The 21,592-nt window shown below is 53.6% G+C and overlaps 1 long non-coding RNA gene across 1 annotated transcript; it reads left to right on the top strand.

The window, feature by feature from the left end:
* The first annotated feature begins 1,784 nt into the window (after positions 1–1,784).
* Positions 1,785–9,531, top strand: LOC144379173 (uncharacterized). Its single transcript, XR_013441537.1, has 3 exons — positions 1,785–3,606; positions 5,319–5,454; positions 9,103–9,531. It is a non-coding gene; the product is annotated as an uncharacterized LOC144379173 (long non-coding RNA).
* The last annotated feature ends 12,061 nt before the right edge of the window (positions 9,532–21,592 follow it).

The raw sequence follows: 21,592 nt of genomic DNA, 5'->3' as shown, positions 1-21,592 counted from the left end.
GTGTTTTAGCTCACTAGGTCTCACCTGCAAAACGGCCCTAAGCCCAGGAGCTACCCCTGGGGTTGTCGAGAAGCTCCCAGAAGCTCCCGTGAGCTGAAGCTCACAAGGAGCATTTAACGAAGAGCTGTACCACACAGTTTGGGGGCCCCACGCCTGGCCAGTGCAGCCCGGGGCTACGGTGGCGGCGAGCACTCTGCCCAGACTAACTCACAGTCTTGGAGACCGTGGGAGGGAGGGAAGGGCTGTTGTTACTACCTCAGCTTTACGGAGGAGAAACAGAAGCACAGAGACACCTGACTTGCCTGAGGTCACACAGCCAAGGAGGAGGAGGGGCAGGGATCAGGACCTAGGCCAGTCTGGTCCCAGAGCCCACCTGGTAACCACTCTCCTGCGCCCCACACACAGTCAAGGCTCGCTGTCGGGACTTACTGCTGCCCTCATTAAGGTTGGGATCTGCCCAGCTTTCTGGAATTAGGGTTCTACCCTGAGTTGGGAAGTGGGGTAGGTCCGAACTTCCCAGAATCCCATCCCAAATGGCCGCTCTGTTGTGACCCTGCTGGAGAAACTGAGGCACAGAGGGTGTGTGCAGTGCCCCAGGTTGCACAGCCGGGGGGCTAGCTATGGCTTCTCAGGGCAGCGTCCCCACCCAGCTGGCATCTCCTGGACCACCCCCCAACACACACGCACACGCACACACACACACACACACACACTCCCCCCTGGGGCAGGGACTGCTCTCGCCGCCCCCCCGCCCCCCCACAAGGCTCCATGCTGGCTGCAGGACGTTTGTCACTGTGTCAGTTCCAGCCCCCAACCTGATGGGGGGCCAGCAGGCAGGGGGCTTCCCGGCAGCTCTGGGAGGGAGGAATGCGCCCCCACCCCCAGCCCCATATGGCCTCCATCCCGGCCCATCTGCTTCCCATTGCCTGACGCGGCCACTGCGGGGCCGACGGAGCCCGCCCGCAGGGGTGTGAAGTTTATGTGGCCAGGCCTGGAGCCGGCGGTGACAGGGCCACACACGCTCACACAGACACACACCGAGCCCCCCCCCAGCAGCCCCGATGTGAGTGTGCACGCACAGTCCACCCTTCCATCTGCCCCCACATCCACCCACGTTCTCCCACACACACCGGCACCAAAGACTCCCGACCTGAACACAGACAGACCTCCATCAGAACGCAGCCCCCAACCCAACCTTGACACACACACACACACACACACCCCTGCCCCCACCCAGATGCCACAAACTCAAAACAGTGACTTACACGCAGGCCCAGGTCCCAGAGAGGCTGCCAGATTCAGACTAGATGCCCCCTCTCTCCGAGCCCCATTCCCGCCCCCGCATCTCCCGCAGCCCCCCCAGGCATCTGACACTTGCTGTCCTGCCCCCTTCCCTCCTAGAGGCCAAGAGCAAAAGGCCGAGGAGCCCTGGGGACCGGCAGTCGCTGCCGAATTTGGACTCAGACCCCCGGGTCTCTGCACCCAGAGCCTTCCTTAAGACACCTGAGGGGGTGCCCCTGACTCGCCTGGGCTCCTGGACACCGAGACTATCCTGGAGAGACCTTGTCACTCACCACCGGGGCCCCACAGGGCAATTCAGGGACCCATGAACTTGGACTGGGGAAGAAAGGTACATCTTGATTTTCACTAACCTCCAACTGAAATTTGGCATTTCCTTTCCCTACGGGCAGACGTGGGAAATGAACCACAGCAGCTGTAGCCGGACCGGGGCTTTGTGAGTCAGAAATCACAGGCATTTCCACGAACCTTCACAGCCTCACAGAAATAGTTTATTCTCTTCCTGACTTCAAAATTACCCTAGTTATTAGTTAGGCCTGCCGCCAGATCTTGTCATTAAATGCATTAACAACGAAGCACAGCCGTGACCGTATCACGTATTTCACTATTAAATATCTGAATAAACCTAACGCAATATAATTGGTTTTCTTTTAATTCTATACACTTTATAAATTTAAATCTAGATTTATAAACATGAAAGGGGGTCCACAGCACAAAAGCAAATTAGAGCCCCTGAATGAAACCCAGGCACTATATTATTTCCCATCTTTACTGTTATGTACCTTTTACAGGACCCCGTGAGGTTGGCTAGCTTGCCCAGGATCACGCAGCTTCACACCGCTGGGCTGGGATTTGAACCCGGGAAGGTCGGCTCACCCTTGAGCTCCCCATTATCCTGCCTGTGGAAGCCTTAGGCCCGTGCCCCAGCCCCAGGAGGAGAATCCCTGGGCGTAGGAGGCCCCACCACACCCACCACCCAGCAGGGCAACCCAAGGCAGATCCACCCGGCTGCCCCAGCCAGAAGGGAGCCAAGCTGCGTTTACAACGTGTGAGATTTCTCACCAGTGCCAGTGACGGGCAGAGCAGCCTCCCAGCTCCCAGGCCCGCCCGCCCTGCTCGGGCTGCCACAGCATGTTGAAAATGAGCTTCCCACTGCGGGGGCCCCAGGAGGAAGGAAGAGCCAGTGGGCCCTAGAGCTCTCTGTCCCCTGTCCCTCTGTTCACCTGACTTTCTGTCTGCCTGTCTGTAGCTCAGGCAACTGTCCCCTACAAGCCAGAAACAGAAGCAGCAGAAACAAAGGAGAGGCTTTCTTTGTCCTCCATGGGCTCTGTCCAGTCATTCAGTCAACCCTCCGTCATTTATTGAGCACCTACTGTGTGCCCGGCTGGGTGCAGAGGCTAAGCTGTGAACAAAGTCCCATCCTCATCAAGCTCACGGGCAAGTGGAGGATGCAGATGAAAAACATGAACAAGAAAGTATACAAATATAACGAAAGGAAATAAATCAGGGCCAGGGCAAAGAGAAAGGCCCAGGCTGGGAGTGTGTTTAGACAGTGGTCCGCGAAGGAGGCGCTGACCTTGGAGTAGAGGCCTGGAAGAAGTCAGGGAAAGAGCTGCAGTGATACCAGAGTGAAGAACAGTGTTGGGGCGCAGGGACAAGCCCACGCAGGCTGCTCTGTCTGGATGCCTTGAGCCTGGCTTTCTGCCTTCTTTGAGTCTGAGTCCGAAGTTGGGCCTCCAGGAGCCCTCTCTCCAAGTCCCCCAACCCCAGTCACCTGCCTGCCATTCATCCTCCCATTCCTCCCTCCCTCCCTCTCTTTCCAGCCCAAGGGTGCGGGGTGTTAATTATATCAACTCCTGCACACACTTGTTTTCCTCTTTCAAGGGAATCCCTCGGTCACCCCCACTGGGGCAAGTCCAGGAGTCCAGAGTCCAGTGCTCTCCCCCAGCACATGGCATCGGGCCTGGCCCAGGCCCACTTCACAGATGAGAAAACAGGTCCCGAGACACCTTGGCTGACTTGGGCCTCACCACGGCAGTGCTGGGGCCGGCCACTCAGCTCGGTGCCTCTCCGGGTCCTGTCCCATCACCTTGACCTCGTGGCCTTGTCTTCAGGGACCATCCCGATTTCAAGTCTGGCTCAGGCCTCACCACAGGCGGTGGGGATGGCCCGGAAATGCGAACCGGGCCGCCCTCTCCTGAATGTATCTCGGCCTCGACCTGCGGCTGATGAAATCGTCCTGTTACCAGTCTCCATACATGACTGGCTTTGTCCAGGGCTTCCCAGGTGCCGGCCAGCACCGCGCAGGTCAGCTCATCCAGTCCTCCCCGCCGGGGGTCGGGCCCATCTCCCCCGAGGGAGGGGGCAGCCGAGGCGCCCGGAGCGAGTCCGGGGCGCCCCCTCCCCCCCCCCCGCCCGCCGCCCCCTCCACCTGCCGGCCACGGGCGCGCGGTCCCGCGGGGCCGGGGGGGGGGGGGGTCGGGAATGCGCGGGGCGGGGGGCGCCAGCGGGGCCGGCTCACGTTTCGGGTCGGCCGCACCCACCCCCCCCCCGCCCCCTGGCCGCCGCCGCCGCCGGCGGCCCCCTCATTAAGGCGCCTTGCCTTCCACCTCCGAATTTTCCACGCAGGGTTAGGCTGGCGACGCGCTGTCTGCGGGCCCCATAAAGGCCGCCGTGTGCTGCATTCGTCTCGCTGGGGGCCGCCGGGGAGGGGGCCGCGGCCTGGAGGGGCGCCCGCCTGCGAGGCCGAGGGCGGGGCGGCCTGGCCCGCTCGGCGCAGACGGGCCCCCCTCCCGGGCCGCGGCCCAGAGTTCCAGCTTCGTAAACACGCACTTGAAAGCACACAGCGAAGCCACCGGCCGGCAGCGTCGAGCCCTCCCGAAAAGTGCCCGGGGAGCCGCGGAAGCCGCGCGCCCCGGGACACCCTCCCAAACTCGAGGGGGAAAGGCTCCTCCGAAACCCGAACCCGCTTGGCGAGAGAAAACCAAGCTGGGGAGCTGGAGTAACTGCCCACGGTCACACAGGGAGGGGTGGCCTCATCGTGAGGCTTCTGAGCGGAGCTTCTCCGTGGAGCACCTACTAGGTGCCGGGCGCTGGCCTGGGGACTGTGATGTGGCGGTGACGAACACAAAAGTCCCTGCCCTCCTGTGGCTGGCGGTCCAGCGGGGGAGCCAGACACTGGCAAATAAACACCTAACCCAAAGTGTCAGGTAGGGGTGAGTGCTGGGGGGGGGGGGGGGTTATCAAGCAGGAAAGGGGGGTGGGGCGTGAAAGTGGGGAGGGGGCAGGACATGGTCATAGGATGGTCAGAAAAGGTCTCTTTGCAGGTTGGAGTCATGCGGGCATCTAAAGGAAGGATGTTGGGAGGGGGTGGCCCTGGGTGGCTCAGTCACTTAAGCGTCTGACTCTTGGTTTCAGCTCAGGTCATGGTCTTGGGGTTGTGACACTGAGCCCCGTGGAGCTCTGCGCCCAGGGGGAGTCGCTTGAGATTCTCTCTCCCCGCCTCTTCCTGCCCTTCCCCCACTCTCTCTCTAAAATAAATAAATAAATCCTAAATAAATAAATAAAGGAAGGAAGGAAGGGTGTTCCAGGTGGCCTGTGCAAAGGCCCTGAGGCAGGAGCCTGCTTAGTCAGCATTTGTTAATCATTTACTAGAGTTCTCGGTCATGCATTCTTCTCTCCCATTCTTTTCCTCCACTCTGCCAGTCTAGGAATCTGTATACTTTCCCCTCTCCTGCTGAGGACATTGAGGCTCAGAGAGGTTAAGAGGCCTACTGAGGTCCCTCAGCAAGTGGTAGTCAAGTGGTAGTCAAGCTGGGATTTGAACCAGTCTCTTGCACTCATGATGATGGGGTCCATTGATGTGACATGGGCACGGCCAGGTCTGAATCCCTGTCTTTTAGGAAAGGGACTGGCCAGGGCAGCAGGGCAGGGACAGAGGGAGGAAGAATTTCAGGTCAGTGCCCATCCTGCACCGAGTAGTAGTGCGATTCCTCATGGTGGCCCATTTCTATGTGAAGATACTCGCAACGAAAGTCATACCCAGATCCTCTCAGAGGAGGGCAGCGTCTGGACCAGTTTGCGCCGCCTGCACACGGTGCTTACAGCTTCTGTGACGCAGAAGGGAATCCAGAGGACAGAAGGACACCACACCTGGTAAGGGAAACTGTCTGCCTTGCTCTGTGTATTTCTGCGTTTGTTTCAAGGACACTCTCCCACACCTCGCTTACACACACTGAGGTACCCTGCATTTCTGCAGCCAGAGAGGGCTAGGGTGTCCTGGGAGCTGGGGGCTTCTCGGGCACGGCTCATCTGAGGAGAGGGGGTCCCGTCTGGCTCTCCCATGCAGGGCCCCCCAGCCCGGACTCCCCCACCACCTGCTGGCCTCACGCAGCTTCTTGCTCTCTGCACCAGACATCTCAGAACAGGGACCCCAGTCTATGTCACATTGTCCCCAGGGTGACACCAGCTTCGTCCCACTGTCCCCTCCACCATGCAGCCTCACATTTCCCTGTCCATGCCAGACCCAACAGTAGACAGTGGCTGAGTCCCTTTGCTCCAGCCAGCTTCCCCTGGGCGGTCCTCAGAGTCCCTGAGCTCCCAGCCATGTACCATGTGGTTGTCCTCCCGCCGCCCGCAGGCCACCCCCAGCGCTCAGAGAACAAATTACCACCCCCCCGTGTCACCCAGCTGCTCTCCTGCCGTGCCCGCCTTTCTTGTGACAGTCAGCCCGTCACCCACAGGAAACCCCTCCTAACCCACAGACCTCCCCGGCTTCCTCCCCAGGGTCTCCCATGTCCTCACCTGCAGTCCTCCCACAACCTCCCCGGCACCCAGCCGCTCCCCGTGCTCCCAGCTTTCTCAGCTTCACACCACTTCTCACCTCCCAGTGTCGCTAGGGTTTAAAGCACCTTTCCCTCCTCATCTGGTTTCCCACTGTCTCCCGCTGCCCCTCTTCTGCACCGGCCCTCGCCCTGCCTCGACCTCCCTCTGCCATCATCCACTGCTGCTTCGGTCCTTCCCCTGCTGAGGCCAGGCTTCCCTCTGCGCCTTCCTGGGGAACGTGCGAAGGGCCTGGGCTCTCCCTGTGTGCCCCTCTCTGTCCCCCTTCCCCTGCCTCCCTCTTTCCCCCCTTGTCTGCATCTCCTCTCCCACCCTTCCTGCTGGTGCCACGTCTCCCTGAACACCTGTCTCTTACTCCCTGAGTCCCCCACCTCGTTCTTTCCATGTTCTTATTCCCTCCCTCCCCCCAGGCCCTGATCCGGCCCCAGACCCACATACATCTTTATGCCCATTTATCGTCCGCATTTATGTTCCCCCGGGCCCCCCACCCACCTGTCTTTGACCTTTGTCCAGCCTTGCCCTGACATCATCTCTGCACCTGGCTCCTTTCGCCAGGGGCTCCGGCCCTCTTGTGAGCCAGTCGAACCCTCTGTTTCAACCCTGCAGGGTCTTCCCCACTTTGTGCTGAGACCCCTATGGATTCCACGTCTTCTATCACCACCCCTTCTGCTCTCTGTCCCTGGGTTTGTCCACACAAACTACCAACCCCCCGCATGTCCCCTGTGTCTGTGCACCACCCCCACCTGCTCTATGAGTTCTGCTGGGCCCTCTCTGTCTCCCCCCTGCATCGACCCCCACCCCGCCTTTCTGCCCTGGCCCCACCCCCTCTTCAGCCCTGTGTCTCACTGGCCACCGTCCTCCCCTGTGTATAAATTTCGCTAACATTCTCAGGGTTAAATCTGTTTTCTGGACATGGACTGAGGGATGAATATAGGAGAGAAGGGGAATGTAAGATTCTATCAGATGGTGTGAAATGATCGGTCCATTTTATTATTACCCTGATTAGTCATCAGTTTAAAGTGTGAGCTCAGGGGCGCCTGGGTGGCTCAGTCAGTTAAGCGTCTGCATTCGGCTCAGGTCATGATCTCAGGGTCCTGGGATCGAGCCCCACATTGGGCTCCCTGCTCAGCCAAGAGCCTGCTTCTCCCTCTCCCTCTGTCCCTCCCTCTCCCCTTCCCCCTGCTTGTGTGCTCTCTCTGTCTCAAATAAATAAATTTTTAAAATCTTTTTTTTTTTTAAGATTGTATTTATTTATTTGACAGAGAGAGAGGGAGAGAGCACAAGCAGGGGGAGAAGCAGAGGAAGAGGGAGACTTCTCTCTGGAGAAGCAGACTTCCTGCTGAGCAGGGAACCTGATAGGGGGCTCAATCCCAGAACCCTGAGATCATGACCTGAGCTGAAGGGAGGCACTTAACCAACTGAGCCACCCAGGCGCCCCAATAGATAAAATCCTAGAAAAAAAAAAGTATGTACTTAAGACTCCCTCATGATGTCCATTGTTCTAAAGTTTGATTGGCGGGGACAAAGGACAGGTAGGTTCCTCATTTTCTCCAAATCTTCATTTTCTGAATAGGCCCAAGTAAGAATTTTTCCTAAAAGTCTCAGGGACCTCAAGGGAATTAAACAACTGAAAAATATTACATTCTTAAAGGTTATATTCTTAATATGAATTTTATTATTTGTTATGAAAGCTGGCAAACCACATAATGATACAAGTATTAGAATTAATTCTACTGCTCTGCTACTCATTATCTTTTAATTATTTGGAAACATTTGCTCCAGAAAATAAACTCTGAGTTTCATCCAAAGTTATTGCTTTTGTATTAACCATCAATTTATTTTCTTAGATTTTATTTATTTGAACCTTCTTGTTTTTTATACACTTGGCCATGGTCACAATAATTAAAATAGGACCATATTCAATTCCTTTATAATAAATATACATTTATATTTTAAGTGACTGATGGGATTTCAACCAAGAGCCCACACGAAGCTATTTGACTAGTCTAAACTGTCAACCAGGATTTTGTCTGTATTTGATGATGACTTTAAAAAAAAATTTTTATTAAGATTTTATTTATTTGGGAGAGAGAGAGAAAGAGAGATCACACACATGGGGGTAGGGGCGGAGGGAGAGGGAGAATCTCAGCACGGAGACCGATGTGGGGCTCGATCTCACAACCCTGAGATCATGACCTGAGCCAAAATCAAGAGCCAGATCCTTAACTGACTGAGCCCCCCAGGCGCCCCCGATGATGGCTTTTAGAAGCGATCAGTAATGTGAAAACAGGCTTGGTTCATGTCACTGTCACTGACCTATCCCCGACGGTGACCTACCATTGTCACTATCACTGATGAGATGACAAATATTCACATATTTACAGGTTAGGCCAAGTGTGGGAAGGACAAAAATAATTAAAATAATTCTTAGATTCTTAAAATATTTTTCATCCTTACTTTACCAGATGGACACAGGTATAGCTCTCAGTGTTCTTATATCCATTTGGGTTATTTTAAGCAAGACTTGGTCGCACCTAACTTCGATCATCAGCCCCCTCCCTTTCATTAGTATTTTGGGTCCCAGGTGTCACCCCACTCTTGTGCCTCCTCAGCCCCCAGACAGCTGTGGAGAAGACATGGTGTTTCCCTTGCACGATGTCACAGGCCAGGCTCAGGTGTGGGTCCTAGAGGAGGGAGGTAAGGCCATGAAGGACCTTGGTTCCTCCTCTGTCGAATGTGGTCATTAGCTCTGATCACTGAGAGTTGCTATGAGGATGAAGTAAGCTGATCCATGGGAGGGGATGGTGATGCTGGTGCAGGGGCCTTTATTCCCCCGTCTGTTCAGACACAGACCTGCTCTCTCAACACCTCCAGCCACAACCAACCAAAAATCTGATATCCCATTAAACGTGTTCGATTTTCATTAAAAAAAAAAAAAAAAGACAATACCTATTTTTGCAGCCTCTGTGCCCAGGGCTTTATGCACATTGTGTATTCACCCCTCATCGGCCACTCTATGGACAGACGGACAGACAGGGAGACGTGGCGGAAGGCCCTGGCCCGGGGTCCTGCAGCCAGGGAGCAGCAGAGCTGAGCTTTGAACCTTACACTTACACTGGAAACCACGTGCAGACAACCACAGGGATGAAAATGAGAGTAACAGTGTTTCTTGTGCATGGTATGTGAAGACTCTCTTCAGCCCAGGAGAGGCTACTTAGCGGTCCCCACTAGAGGGGAGAGAAAGTGAGGCCCCACTATCAAGGGCAGGGGTAGAATTTCTCCATCGCTAGACTTTCTAATGACCCTCTCTCCATGCCCCCTGCTGCAGCCCCCTGAGCTAGGACAGGCAAAGTCTGTGGCCAAAAGTGACAATTAGAAGAAACACGAAGCTCGGGCGCCTGGATGGCTCAGTTGGTTAAGCGACTGCCTTCAGCTCAGGTCATGATCCTGGAGTCCCGGGATTGAGTCCCGCATCAGGCTCCCTACTCAGCGAGGAGCCTGCTTCTCCCTCTAACCCTCCCCCCTCTCATGTACTCTCTCTAAGTGAATAAATAAATCTTTAAAAAAAAAAAAATAGAATTAAGACTCAGTATTAAAATGTCTTTAAAAAAAAAAAAAAAGAAGAAGAAACACGAAGCTCTCTAAAACATCACTAAGACCGGGGCGCCTGGGTGACTCAGTCGTTAAGCGTCTGCCTTCGGCTCAGGTCATGATCCCAGGGTCCTGGGATCGAGCCCCACATCGGGCTCCCTGCTCTGCGGGAAACCTGCTTGTCCCTCTCCCTCTCCCACTCCTCCTGCTTGTGTTCCCTCTCTCGCTGTGTCTCTCTCTGTCAAATAAATAAATAAAAATCTTTAAAAAAAAAATCACTAAGACCATTGATTAGCCCAATGAAAAGTGGGCAAAGGATATGATCAGAAAAGAAATCCCCACAAACTAGGGAGAAAGTATCTGCAAAGTGCGTATCTGATTTAAAAAAAAAAAAAATCATATCCAGAATATATAAAGAACTCCCCACCCCCCAAAAAGAAATAATTAAGAAATGGACAAAAGATTTAAATATTATGTGTCTTCACTAAAATATACGGACTGTAAATAAGCACGTGGAAAGGTGTTCAGTATCGTTAGTCATTCAGGAAAATGCAAATTAAAACCACGGTGAGATAGCATGGAACACCCAGTAAGACGGCTAAAATCTAAAAGACTGGCCACACCGAGTGTGGGCGAGAGAGAATGTGGAGGACCTGGAACTCTTGCGGGCACTGCTGGCCCGAAAACAAAATGGTGCAGCGGCTTTGGGGAACGGTTTAATGCTTTCTGAAAAAGTTAAGCAATTTCTTATCATCCAGTCTAGCAGTTGCATTCCTGTACACTGACCCAAGAGAAATGAAACCCTATGCCCACACAAAGACTCGTCCGCGGAGGCTTACAGCAGTTTTATTTGTAATCGCCCCAAACAGGAAACAATCCCCATGTCCATCCAAAGGGGAATGGTCTATCCCCACACCGGCACCATCCCCTCCGTGGAATCCCCACACCGGCACCATCCCCTCCCAGCAATAACAAGGAATAACTGCTGATGCACGCGGCGACATCGGTGAACCTCAGAGTCATGCTGAGTGAAAGAAGCCAGACCAAAAAAAGAGAACAGACCATATGATTCCATTTCTATAATTTCTAGAAGAGGCGAACTAATCGATAGTGACAGAAGGCAGATCGTTGGTTGCCTGGGGATGGGGGTAGTGGGAAGGAGGGAGGGAGGGAAGTCAAAGAGGAGGCATAAGGAGACTTTTGGGGGTGACGGATATGTGCACGGTCATAATCGTGCGCGTTTGTGGAGATATGTGCCAAAACTTACCAAATTTTGACCCTTATAAATGCACTTTATTGTATTATATCTCGAGGAAGCGGTTAAACACAGACACACACATGATGAGATACCACTTCTCACCTATTAGAATGGCTAAAATAAAAACAAAACCAGGGGCGCCTGGGTGGCTCAGTCGGTTAAGCGGCTGCCTTCGGCTCAGGTCATGATCCCGGGGTCCTGGGATCGAGCCCCGTGTCAGGCTCCCTGCTCGGTGGGAAGCCTGCTTCTCTCTCTCCCACTCCCCCTGCTTGTGTTCCCTCTCTCGCTGTGTCTCTCTCTGTCAAATAAATAAAATCTTTAAAAACAAAAACAAAAACAAAAACAAAAACTGAGAATACCAAGTGCTGACAAAGATGTGGAGCAATAGGAACTCTCTCATACGTTTCCGGTGGGAGGGCAAAGTGGCACAGAGCTCGGGAAATCAGCTTGGCCGGTTTTTTTTTTCAAGTCAGACACGTACTTACGCTACCCCCCAACAATCCCATCTTAGGTATTTCCCCCAAAAAGAAATGAAAATTTATGTTCACATAAAAAGCTCCACGTGAATGCTGATAGCAGTTTTATTCATAATTGCAAAAAAAAACAACTGAAAAAACTCCAGTGTCCATCCACTGCCGAATGAACAAACACACCGTGAAATATGCAAACGGTGGAATACTTCATCAGCGCTAAAAAGGAACACATCACAGATACCCTCAACAATGGGGACGAATCCCACAGATAAAAGAAGTTGGCTTCTGGGCGACTGGAATGTTCTGTTTCTTGTTTCCTGATCTGGGTACTAGTCCCACAGGTGGATTCATTTTGAAAAAAAAGGCCTTGAGCTGAACACTTCAGATGCGTGTATCTCTGTACAATTGTTACACTTTCACTAACACTTTTAAAATAGTAACAATCCTGAGAGTTCAGAAAGCAAAGTGTGACAAGTCAGTCTGCCTCCTGCCGGGATTCCAGCCTCCAGTCTCTTCCAGAGAGGACACCAGACACAGATGCTGACACATGTCTGTATTTGGTCCTGAGATGTTCTAGAAAGGCCTCTACAGAGAGGAATTCTTCCCTGCCCCTTGGGTCCTTACTTTTTATTTTTCTAAAAAGCCTTTTTGAGGACAAAAGGTTGGATGAGGACTATGCAGCCAGGCAGGTGTAGATTCGAATCCCTGCTCTGCTGTTATCAGCTGGGGGTCACCTTGGGTAAATGCCACCTCCCTCTGGGACTTGAGTCTCCTCCTCTGTAAAATGGGGACGTGATAGTAAGAGGGTATGCATTTCCCGGAGGACTGGCTGTTGTGATGAGCTTCATTCCTGGGCTCTAGAACCGGTTGCTCTACCTCAGTCAAGATCCCAGAGAGCCTCTGCCCTCCCACAGGCCTGGGAGAAGAGTGGGGAGAATGAGTGAGAGAACTGAGCCCTCCCTCCCTCCAAACTCCTCTATGGCTCCCTAGTACTGTATTCTCCACCAAGGTCATCCACAGCCTTCTTTAATTCAACAACCATTTATTGCTATGTGCCAGGTGCTGCAACGGGTCATGCCCATCTCAGAGCTCACGGGGGATGGAGGGGGGAAGGGTGGTGGGCCAGGGAGGGAGTGGAGGAGGGGTACGCCAGAGTCTGGGGTCTGTCCATTCGGTTGCTAGTGTGAGGCATCGGAGACCAGGACTCAGGCAACGTGGAGGTTGTTAGGGGCTGGTAGAGATGGCTGGAAGAGGGTCGAGCCGGAAGAGAATTCTAAAGAAATACATTTCATCATTTCCCTCCCTGTCTCCCGAAGGGCCCAATTTTTTCAACTGGCACCACCATCCGCCACCCCTCTTTTCAGGGCTCAAGCCCACAGCTGGATGTGCTAAGATCCCCCCTTCGGTCCCCCCCACCCCGCAGGCACAGGCGCAAGGACATCTCCCGCCCCGTCTTCCTCCCAGCTCTCCAGCGGAAGCCTCCGCCTGCAGGTGCCTCCTCTCTTGTCGCCCACTTCCTTTCGGTCCTCTCAGTCTATTTCCCACACACAGAGGAGTCACTCGTCTGTGTGAAATCCCCTGGCAGCTTCCCATACCTAAGAATAAGATCTGAACACCTGGCCCACGATGCCCTGTAAGCAGGCCGCCACCAGCCGCCCCACCCCGTCTCCTACCTCTCTCCCCTCCGGCCACACTGACCTCCACTTCTTGAACACACCAAGCGCATTCCCACCTCAGGGCCTTTGCACTTGCCGGTCCCTCTGCCTGCAGTCTCCTCCTCCTACTCCATTCTCTCTGCCGGGCTAACTCCTCCTCCTTCACCACCTCTGGGAAGGCTCCCCAAATACCCCCCGCATCCCAGACCGAGCTGGTGCACCTCAGCTGGTCTCCCACAACACCCTGCTCTCCGGCCAGGCAGCATCACCCCCTCCCTGACTATCTGAGAACAGGGACTTGCCTGTTATTCGCTGCCGCCTCGCTAGTGCCCAGAACAGGGCCTGGCACACAGTAGGGGCTGGGCGCACGCGTGCTGAATGCAGGCAGGACTGAGCCACGGTCGCAGGGGCTCCCGGCCGGAGCCACAGGCCTTCTGCGCACCTGCTCTCGACCCAGAGCAGAGCCCCAGATGGGAGCGGGAGGGCACCCCAGCTTCTCCTTCCCCATGGGAAGTGGACCCTGCCCGCAGAAATCACCCTGACCCTGGGGCAGGGAAGATCCCATTCTGGTGCTGGTGTCTAAATAGAGTTACCGCATGGCCCCCAAATTCCACTCCTTTTATTTCCCAGGAGGAAGAAAAACATCCCACTTGGTACTTTCTATATGGCATCTCCCGTAGGTCGCTTACATTGTGAGAAGACTGTCACATGCACACACTCACCTGCTAAAACCGCTAAAACAAACAATAAGCCCCTGATGCTAACAAAGTGCGGGCGAGGGTGTAGGGCCGTGTGAGCCCTCACAGACCACTCGGGGGACACAGGAGCGCGGGCAGGAGTGTGCCCCGCGGCGCAACCCAAATGTCCGTCACCTGCCACGGGGGCCCACAAAGTGCGGCGTGTCCGTGGGCAGGTTACCGGGCCACGGAAAGAATGGAGCGCAGACACGCTCCGTGGGGGAACCTCAAACACATGACACGAAGGGAAAGCCGCCCCGAAGGGCACACGGCGCCGTGTATGCTCACTTCTAGGATTCCACGTGTACCTGGAGTGTCCAGAAGAGGCCAGTCCTTACAGACAGAAAGCAGGTTAGTGGTCGCCGGGGGCCACGAGCAGGAGGAGAGGGGGAGTGGCTGCTAATGGGCATGGGACTTCTTTTTCTGATGATGAAATGTTCTGGAAGAGACAGTGGGGATGGTTGCACAATACTAGAAACTGCTGAATTGGGCCCTTTAAGGGGCAGAAGTGTACAGTATGTGAATTATAGCTCAATCAAGCCATTAAAAAAGCCTAAAGCCATTAGAAAGAAATCCCGTGGCCACCCATGGCCTCCCAGCTGTGTGTTCTTGGGAAGGTCCCATGGGCTGCCTGCGCTCAGTCTGTCTCTCTCCCGCTCAGGACCGACCGACCCCGTGGGTAAACAGCCCTGCTTGGTAAATACGCTCCTGGGAGTAACAGCCGCTCGGGGCTGGACAGTGGGCCTCCCAGAGACACGGAGGCTGGGGACACATTCAGCTCACGGGCGGTGCCCATGAGGGGCCCCAAATGCCTCCCAGACTTCACCCCACAGCCCTCGGGAAAGTGACACGGCGACTGTCTTCACCCTGGGACGTCGCCAGCTCTTGAACATCCTTCTTCAGTGTGTGTGTGTGTGTGTGTGTTTCTGTTTAGAAAGAAAACCACATGCTCATTATAGAAAACTCAGAGATCTCTCGAGAAGAGAATTAAAACCCCAGCAACCATGCCATCCAGACAGAAGCACCATTGACCCCCCAGGGCACGCATTTCCCTCTCCGAGAAGGCAAAGGTGCGTGAAAATGGAGGGAAGATTTTACATAAATGGGATCATACCCTTGTTTCGGGCTGCTCTGCAAGTTGCTGCTTGCACCTGTTGCGCGTGGGGGGGCCTTTCAAGTCCACATGGGAGCCTCTCGTGTCTCCGTTAAAATATTTGATTGACTGTAAGTCAATAGAGGCTCACTGGGAGAAGCAATGATAATAGAAGTACAAGTAAAAATTATATTGAATGAAATGTCCTCCTCCTCACTAGCACCTGAACTTACGCCCAGAGAAAATCACTTTGAGCACTAGGTATATTTCTTCTAGATCCTTCTTTTTTCTTTTTTTCTCTTTCCTGCCCTCCTTTCCTTCCTGTCCACAAATAGTCATCGAGTACTAACCACTCATTCGTTTATATAATCACTCAGGAAACATTTGGAGCGCTTTTCACGAGCCAGGTATTTTGTTTCGTCTGTTCAGGTGCCACATACACAATATATATTTTAAAGGTTGTATCATCATTTATAACAGCTGCAAGTTCTCTGAATTCCCCAGGACCCCAGCCCACATATCCAGTCCCCTGGTGCTGGGCATTGAGGCTGTTTATGGCGTTCTGCTCTTCTGAGAAATGCGGGGCAGAATGCGCTTATGTACCTTTAATCGTAGTGTTGGGTCAAAGGTTGAACACGTTTTTAGTGATGTGCAAAGCGAAGCCTGGAGTGGGCAGGGACTCGTGCAAGGTCATGGAGAGATGCATTGGTGGCACTGGGACCCTCAAGGAAAGGATCGAGGTCCTTAGGCAAGCCCCCAGTCTTGCCCCAAGCACCCCCACGAGCATAGGGCTCCTCCCTCCTCGCTGCTGCCTGGTCAGGCCCCACTCGAGCGTTTATTCGGGCCATGGCACCGGCTCATCAGAACTGGGTCCAGGAGCACCCGTTCCGCTCCCCCGAGGCCTTCCGGCTTGCACCCACAGAAGTGCATTCAACAAGAGACTTCAGCCTAGAGTCTTTCAGCTCCCTGGGGCCCTGTCACCTGGCTGCGCAAGGCTCCCAGGGACACAGGACGCCAGACTCTGGGAGTCGGCAGGCCAGCTAAGGCCCCCAGACTTCATTAAGGGCCAGGAGACACAAAGAGCCAGAAACCGTAGGATGATCCTGTGTGACCTTGGGAAAGTTCTCTACTCTTTCAGGGCCTCGATTTCCCTACCTGTAAAATGGACCTAAGAACTGCCAGTGCTTACTGGGGCTTTACTGTGTGCCAGGCCCGAGGCCCAGCAATTTGTAAATGTTCATTCATTTAATCTGCACAATGACCTCCAGAAGGAGGGGCTGTTCTTCAGATGAGGAAATGAACACAGAGAGGTGGAGCAACTTGTTCTAGGTCACACAGCAAGCAGGTAGGCCATGGAGATGTGAGCCGGGGCAGTCTGGCTCCAGAACCCAAGCTCTTACCCACCGTGGGATCACCACTTATGCCCAGATTGCCTAGGGTTGCTGTGAGGGTGATCTGTGCAAAACAGTGAACCGTCATGAGATGTTTACTATTATTATCATTATTAGGACGATTTGCCTGACTGGTTGCTCTTTGCCTTGCTGGATCTTTATCTCCCTCAGCTGCTGAAAAATCCAGACAAGGCATCATCCTTGTGCCCTCCCTCACTCTTCACGTCCGCAGGTCACCAAGCTTCCCAAATGTCTCTTAACTTCACCCTTCCCTCTGCCTCATCTCCACCGAGAGAGCAGGGGGCTCCCTGCTGCTGGTTTCACTGCCCACCACACAGCCACCCAGGGGATCGTCCCAAGCCTCTCATGTCCCTCCTCTCTGCAAACTCTGCCATGGCTCCCCAGTGCCCTCAGGATAAATGTGAAATTTCCCCCGAGGCCCTAGTCCTAGCTCACCTTTCCCACCTCTGCCCTCTCCGTCCCCGTCCACCTACTCACCCTGTAACTCCTGAGACTGAGGGCTGCTTAAAGCGTTCTCCCTTCCAGGAAGCACAGACGCAAAGTCTGACTCCCCGGATCTGCTCCTAAGGACTCCCACCCTCCCCCGCCCGCCCTCCAGGCCCATTTCCCAGACCTTCCCTCAGGGGTTGGTGGCTGAATAATAAAAAAATCCAGGCCCTGAGGAAGACTTGCCACCCCGACCTTGACTGTAACCACCTGTACTGGGTTACATTGTGTCCCCCAAAGATATTTTCAAGTCCCAACCTCCAGAACCGGTAATTATGACCTCATTTTGAAACAGGGTCTTTATGGTTGTCGTCAAACCAAGATGAGGTCATATTGAATTGGGGCGGGTACTAAGCCCAATGACTGGTGTCCTTATAAGAGGAGGGGACACGCCCAGGGAAATAAAGTCACAGAAGGAGGCCATGTGGAGCAGGGGGCAGAGAGCGGAGCCATGCAGCTACGAGCCCAGGAACGCCAGGATCACCGGGAGCCACCACAAGCTGGGAGAGGCAAGGAAGGAATATATCACCCAACGGGGGGTGTCCAGAGTGCGTCCAAGGCCCACGGCGCAGAGGGAAACCAGGCGAGGTGGGTGGTCCCACCCTCATGGAGCTCCTAGTCTGGAAGCCTCTCTCCTGGTCTACAGGAACCTCGCAGAATGTCCCCCCCCCACCCTGCTGCCACTGGGGATGGAGCTCTCTTTCCCTGTCCACCCCTCTCCCATATCTCCACACACTTTTGGCTGCCTGCTGGCTGGAGAAGGATGTGTGGGGTTTCTTAGAAGACGGGACAGGACAAAATGAGCCCCTCTGTGCCAGAGCCGCTGGGCAGGCCAAGATAAAGACCCAGACTCTTTTCTACTGCAATTTAAAAAGTTTTAATTACATCTAGCCCAAGGATAGAAAGAGCAAAATGACAACAGTAATAAAAGAAGTCAAAGTTCGAATCCTAGCTCTGCCACTTATTTGCTCTATGACCCTGAGCCAGTTACTTAACCTCTCTGTACCTTGGTTTTCTCTTTCTTTTTTTTTTTTTTTTTTTTTTTTTTAAAGATTTTATTTATTTATTTGAGACAGAGAGAATGAGAGAGAGAGCACATGAGAAGGGGGAGGGTCAGAGGGAGAAGCAGGCTCCCTGCAGAGCAGGGAGCCCGATGCGGGACTCGATCCAGGGACTCCAGGATCATGACCTGAGCTGAAGGCAGTCGCTTAACCAGCTGAGCCACCCAGGCGCCCTGGTTTTCTCTTTCTTGAGTGAAAGTTTAATGAGGTGATCTGAGGCACTCGGCACGGTACCCAGCGCATAGAAAGCGCCCCAGAAGCGTGGTGACCATGCTGTATTTCCTAGGGGCACACATGGATTCATTCACCACTCAGCAAAATTGGTTTACCAAGTGTACGCCTTCTGCGCTGGGGGATTGGACAGTGAGCGAAGCGGACGTTTCCCCTCGCAGGGAGCTGACATTCTGCTGGGCGACACGGTCAACACAGAAACTGTGAACGGTGAAAATATGGTTTGTCGGATGGTGACAAGTGCTACGGAGAAAAACATCTCAACAGGGGAAGGCAAACGGGAGAGGGACGGTTGGGGGAGCCAGTGTGGGGCTTTCTGAGGGGAGGAGAGGAGGCAAGTGCAAAGGCCCTGAGGTGGCAGAGGGCCCGGGAGGCTGGAGGGAGTGAGGGCGTGGGGGAGGGCCTGAGGCAGAGGTGCCGGGGGCCCGACGGAGTCAGCACCTGTGGGCCAAGGGGAGGACTCTGGCTTTTCCTATGATTGAGATTGGAGCATGTGCACATGTAGATATAGATGTTTATTTTTTAATTGAGACAGATATAAACTGAGCTCTTCACAGCACCTCACTGAGTACAGTAAAGGCACTGGGATAAAGTGTTAATCACGTGTCAGTTTGGCTCAGGTTGTGATCCCAGGGTCCTGGGATCAAGTCCCCCACTTGTGCTATCTCTGTTGCTATCTCTGTCGCTATCTCTGTCTCTCAAATAAATAAATTAAAATCTTAAAAAAAAATCACATGTCAAATGAGCCTCACATGTAATCTTTTCTCTTGCTTTTTAATTAAAGAATAAACTCCCATAACATGTGACACTGACAATTTGAAAGCAAAGAGGAGCAGGAAGGACCCGGATCCCCGCCTGGCAGAGTACCCCCATCCCAGCCCAAGGGACGCCCATGGGTAGCTGCCGGGTCCCTAATGGGGCCCAGATGTGCCCAGAGGTGGCCCCGGCCCCAGCCCTGCCTGCCTGGATACTGTGTGGCCATCGGTTTATTTCCTGGACTCGTTTTAAAGAAGAGCCCCGGGGAGGATCAAATGGCCCCACCAGCCCCTGCTGCTTCCCACCTGATCTATGGCCACCCCGCAGCTCGGAGCTGCGGCCCAGACAGAGGAGGCAAGTTCTGCCCTACAGGAGAGAGCCGACCAGTAAAAATAGAAGAGCTAGAAAATCACCACTCGGCAGCCACCACAGTAATAATTGATTTAGGCAAAAATCGCCAGTGAGGGTTAAGAGCTGTGGGTGGAAGTTTGAGGAGTAACAGGATATTCACATGGTCTCGGAATGTCTCCCCACAAGATACGGATTAAGTACAAAAGGGGAAAAAGAGGAACTTGATCCCGGTGAAACCTGGCAGACACCTCCTTAACCAAGTGGCCCAAGTTGACATCACCAGTGATGGGGTAAGCGGACCTCATGGGCCTCAGGATACCTTGCACTGAGAAAGACACAACGCCACGTCTGTGGTTCTGCCAAGAACGCACCACCCAAACGTAACAATGAGGATCAGGAAAGTCTAAATTGGGGGACATTCTACAAAACACCTGGCCTGAATGCTTCGAGAATGTCGAAACCATGAAAGACCAGGAAAAGAGCTCTCTCCGAATAAAGGAGAATTAAGGAGACAGGACAAGTGTGTGACCCAGGATCTCGCTCCACCCCTGACATGCTGTGGGGGACGTCCCTGGGACAGTTGCAGAAACTTGATGATGTCTGTGCATTAGATGATAGTTTTGCACCAATGCTTGATTTCCTGATTTCCGCCACTGGACTATGGTTATAGGAGAGAATGTTCTCATCCTTAAAAATCCATGCTTACATGTTTAACAGTCGAGGGGGCCTCATATCTACAACTTACTCTCAAATAACTCCGAAGTAAACAATGTGTGGGTATGTGTATATGTGCACAGAAAGAGAAGATGCAAGCAGAAGAAGTGTTCCATATTTTGAAGAATCTGAATGAAAGATCCCGGTGTGTTGTGCTTTTCTTCCAATTTTTCTGTCAGGTTAAATTATTTCAAAATAAAACATGTTTTAAAAATCTAAAAAGCTGGGGTGCCTCGCTGGCTCAGTCCATAGAGCATACAACGCTTGATCTCCGGGTTGTGAGTTTGAGCCCCATGTTGGGTGTAGAGATTAGTTTTTTAAAAAAAGAAGTCGTTAAAATAATAATAATTTAAAAAATCTAAAAAACCGTCTCCCTGCTTCTTCCCTCTTGTCTCGGCAGCCCCATTCCACCTCCTGTGACTCCCTAGAGAAATGCTTTAATATTTTATTGTAAATCCTTCCAGGGTTTCCATATGCAAATACAAACAGGAATGAAGAACATGCTTATTTCCACCCCCTCTTCTTCCCACAAAAGGAAGCATGTACTGCAGTTTATTTTTTTCACTTAGCAATGCGGCTAAGTCGGGACTGTTCCATATCAGGACTCAGGGACCCTCCTCATTCCTTTTATCCCTACCCCCACCTCGGCCCTTGGGGGCCAACATCCCTTTTTCATAACCCCAAATAACCCTCACCCAGTAAGCGCTCAGGTGTGCACCCCGGCCACCCTGCTTCTTGAACGAGTCTTCGCCCTGCAGTCTCCATCACCCTGGGCCAGGCCAGCACCGTCTCTGCGCGGGACCTCCGGACTCCCGGCTCTTTCTCTCCTGCCCTGACTCCGCTGTGCTCTCCACCAGGAGCCAGGGCGCCCCGTACGCTAGTAGAGCGGGCTTCCTCACTCCCCTGCTTAGGTGCCCGTGGCTGCCGGAGGCTGGACTAAAATCCCGACTCCTCACGCCGCACACTCCCCTCTGCAGGATGTGGGCGCTTCACCGGTCCCACCCTGTGCCCCTACCCTCCACCTGCCCTGGTCTTTCTCTGCAGAGAGCAAGTTCATTCCAGCCTCCAAGTCTTTTCATCCGATGCTCCCTCGGCGCCTGGGACTTTCTCCTCCTTCAGGTCTCAACTGGAATGTCAGCGCAGCCAGGGCTCTGGTGCTCCTGCCTGCCTTATCATGCGAGCCATGGCTCCCTCTAATTCCATCTTGGCACCGTCACTGTAGGAAAGCGGCTTGTTTATGTAGTCACTCGTTTGTCTTCTATCTCCCTCGCTAGAAGCGAAGCTCCGTGAGTGCAGCGAGGGCTACCTGTTCACCGCTGTGCCCCGGGTCTAGAACAGGGCCTGGCACACGTGGTGCTCATCAAGACCGACGGAAGGCCCCTTTCCAGTCTCTGGGGAGGAGGGCAGGGCCATCACGGCCCCCATTTTATAGAGGCAGAAACCGGGGGTCCCAGCGGGGAGGAGCCTCGTTCTAGGCCCTGACAGGGGCACGATCCAGGCATCCCTGACTCCCAGGAGGATCAGAGCCTGGTACACCTCATTTTAGATGCCGGGGAGGGGTTTCCACGAGGCCTGTCCCCCCCCCAGGAGTGTGTGAGCTCACTTACTCCCTCACCACTGGTGTCAGCACCTA

Source organism: Halichoerus grypus, chromosome 10 (assembly GCF_964656455.1).
Source record: "Halichoerus grypus chromosome 10, mHalGry1.hap1.1, whole genome shotgun sequence".
NCBI classification, from domain to species: Eukaryota; Metazoa; Chordata; class Mammalia; order Carnivora; family Phocidae; genus Halichoerus; species Halichoerus grypus.
The sequence above is the reverse complement of the archived record's forward strand: the minus strand, read 5'-3'. Positions and strand labels throughout refer to the sequence as shown.